This window comes from Suricata suricatta, chromosome 12 (genome assembly GCF_006229205.1).
Source record: "Suricata suricatta isolate VVHF042 chromosome 12, meerkat_22Aug2017_6uvM2_HiC, whole genome shotgun sequence".
In the NCBI taxonomy this organism is placed as follows: domain Eukaryota; kingdom Metazoa; phylum Chordata; class Mammalia; order Carnivora; family Herpestidae; genus Suricata; species Suricata suricatta.
In genome coordinates this window covers 1,083,755-1,086,880 of record NC_043711.1, presented here as the reverse complement: position 1 = coordinate 1,086,880, position 3,126 = coordinate 1,083,755, and the positions used below count along the sequence as shown (strand labels likewise).

Sequence of the window (3,126 nt, the reverse complement as noted above, 5' to 3'; positions counted from 1 at the left end):
GGGCCGCGGGCCGCCGCGCTCCGCGCCCGTCGACCCTGTGCGCGTGCGCGCGCCCCTGCGGCCGATGGTGGAGGCCCCGTACGGCCAGCTGCTCCTCTTCTCCCCCTCACCCTTCCCTTGCGCGCGTGCTTGGGGTCTTAGTGGCCAGCCCCCTGCCTCCGGGCCGCCCTTTTACTATCCTCCCGCCAGCAGCTTGCATCTTAAACGTTGGTAAACGTTGGCAAACATTAAACTTTCCTGATACTTAACTGAAAGCGTGGGTTTTCGAGGCTTTCTCTTATCTTGTCCCCGCGGATAAGGGTTCGCTTCCCACCCCCTACACGGTCGGTGTTCACGAACTGTCACTCGCAGGGGGGCCGGGACAGCAGGTGAAGCGCAGGACGCCCGGGAAGTTAGAATTCCGGGGACACGACGAGCAATGTCCCTGTTGGCGCGAGGCGCCCGCGTGGGACACCGCGTCGCTCACACGTTCTGCGCTTGTCCGGAGTGCGAATTTAGCGGCCCCGCCGCACTGGGGAGCGCGTGAGGGATGCAGAGGGCAGCCAAGCCCCGGAAACTGCCTTGGAATTCAGCCGCTGCTGTTCCTTCTGCTCAGGACGCCCCACCCTGCTTCCCCTGCCTTCTGGGTCCAGCTGGGGTCACTGCCTCCGAGGAGCCCTCCTGGACTGCCCACCACAGAGCACTGGGCTCCCTGGGACCCCGTGGGGCTCCTGTAGCTTTTCTCAGCCCTGCGAGGTGCTAATGGATTCCCATTCTCAGACGGGGCGCTGTGGCTGGGGCCTAGGGCAGGCGCCCGGGGTCCCACAGGCCGGACGGCTGGGCTGGGGCTCCTAGGTCAGGGCAGGACACACCCCCAGGTCCAGGTTCTGTCCTTCCCTCGTCACCCAGCCTACGTCTTCTGGGGTGTGTAAATGCCGTTTCCTGTCTCCCTCCCAGAGCCAGCTCCAGAGAACTCACGTCTGCCCTGTATCCTCAGGGGTCCCGGAGCACCCCTGCTTCCAGTGGGGAGGTGCCTTAGCTGCCCGGGGGACGTGAGGATAGGGTCCCATCTCTCTGGCCCAACACACCCTCTAGGGGCTGCCAGTGCTGTCAGCCCTCGCGGCCTGGACTTGCACCCCAGAGGCAGAGGGAGGCCCTGCAGCCAGAAATGAGAGCAAGCGGTTCTGAGCTGGCCGTGGCTGTCCCTCGAGATGCCAGCGTGGGGACTGCGCTGGGCCAGACCAGCAGAGTGTGTGGGGGTGCAGGCAGCCCGGTGCCGGGAGCTTTGGGGGCGGACGGGGTGCAGACAGTGCTCGCAGCCGGGCTGGCAGTCCCCTCAGGATGCTGGGGTTGGGGGCTCAGGCCCCCCGCGTACACAGGGGCTCCGAAGGCAGAGGCCATGAGCTGCCTGCCCTGCCTTGTGGTCCCCGGCAAGGCTTTGCACCTCACAGAGCCTCATCTTTGTCCTGTAGAATGGGGACAGTTCCAGGAGCTCCCTCCGGGGTCACTGGGCGGACACGTGGGGAGCCAGCTGTCCTGGCGCCCGCCCTGCGTCCTGCCCCTCCCCGCTTTCTCCAGCGGCCTGCGGTGCAGCTCACGCACGGCAGGTGTCGGCTCACTGGATTTGGTGCCTTCGCAGGGGCTGGCCTTGCCATCCCATTGCAGAAACCTCCACTCCCCCCACAAAAGAAGCCCTGTCTGCATCAGCAGTCACCCCTCCGCCCCGCCCCCGCCCCCACGAGCCCCTCCCGCCCGTGGACGAGCCTCTTCCGGATGGTCCCGCACGTGGACTCACACCCCACGTGGTCTCCCGTGTCCGGTTCCCTCCCGGAGCGTCGTGTGTTCGGGGTCGTCCGCGGGGCTGTGGGTGCGGGCGCCTCACGGCCGAGGGGCGTGCGCGTGCGCGGTGGACACGGTCGGCTGTGGTCGTGCGCAGACACGTGTGTGTATCCACTCTCCGTCCCTTGCGGGGCGCTTGTGCTGTGCCCACCGTCTGGGTGCCGTGAGCACACGTGTGCGGGCTTCTCTGCGGGCGTGTGTTCTCAGCCCCCGGGCACGTGCCTGGGCGTGGAGAGGCGCGGGTGCTGGGTCACTCGGTGACCGACCTGTGAGTTTTCCCCCTTCTGCCTCGGAGCTGGCACCCCAGCCACTGGCAGCCTCCTGCTGCCTGTTTTACTCAGAGGTTGTGCTCTTGGAGGGACAGGTGAAGGGTGCATTTTGCCGTGGAGACCGTGGGGGCTTAGTGGCCGGCGCGGGCCGTGGGGTCCTGGGTGTGGTGTGTGCCGTGGGCCCTGCTGGGGACAGTACCGTGAGCGCACGTGGGGCTCCTCTACGCGCTCCGCCTCTCGTGGCTGTCGCCGGTCCCCCCCCCCCCATTTTGTTCATTTGTCAAATTTGTATTGTGAGCTCGGAATGTACCGTGGAGGGTGAGGGTGTCCTGTGCCTTCCGGCGGGCCCGGCTGGTGAATGAGTGGGGCTCTGGGCAGCTGCGGCGCGGCAGGAAAGGTGAAAGCCCCCAGCTGAGAGAGCATTCCAGCACGTCCCTGTCCCCGGGGAAGGGGCAGGGGCCGGTCCCCTCCCGGAGGCGGAGGGCGGTGCGTTCAAGAGCGGCGGTGCCCTCGGTACTGCGGAACCTCGTCCTGACGACCCGAGGCGGTCCTGACAAGCGGGGTCACGATGCAGGGGATACGTGCCGTTGAGTGTTTTAGAAGCTGGGTTTCCAAAAAAGCGTATGAACAGGTTGAAACTCATTGTGACGCACCGCGGAGCACAAGCACCTGAGCGCGTGAAGACGGTTGACAAGAGCGCTCACGGTCACTGCGTCTCCAGATCCCATGCGTGTGTCCCCCCCGGCACCTCGCGAGGGGTGCAAGGATGCCAGGGATGGCTTGAGCCCTGCAGACAAGCGTTGGTAGGACCTGAGGGAGAGCGAGGCCGGTGCGTTCCGTGGGGGCGGAGCTCCCGGACTTCGGATCCCGCTCGCTCCGGGGACCCGGGACGGACGCCAGCGGCTGACGGACGGTGCTCTGCCCCGATCTCTGTCTCCCACAGTCGGAGCCCTGCCGAGGATGGACCCCGCCCCGGGCCTCGCGGAGCAGCGTGGGGACGAGGAGGCGGCGCGCCCGCAGCCAGCGCCCGCGCCGTGGC

At 67.1% G+C, this 3,126-nt stretch overlaps 1 protein-coding gene across 1 annotated transcript in view; it reads right to left on the bottom strand.

Moving 5' to 3' along the window:
* The window catches only part of SCAMP4 (secretory carrier membrane protein 4), a 19,535-nt gene that overhangs the window by 16,161 nt on the left and 248 nt on the right, over positions 1-3,126 (bottom strand). The gene's annotated exons all lie outside the window — the stretch shown is intronic.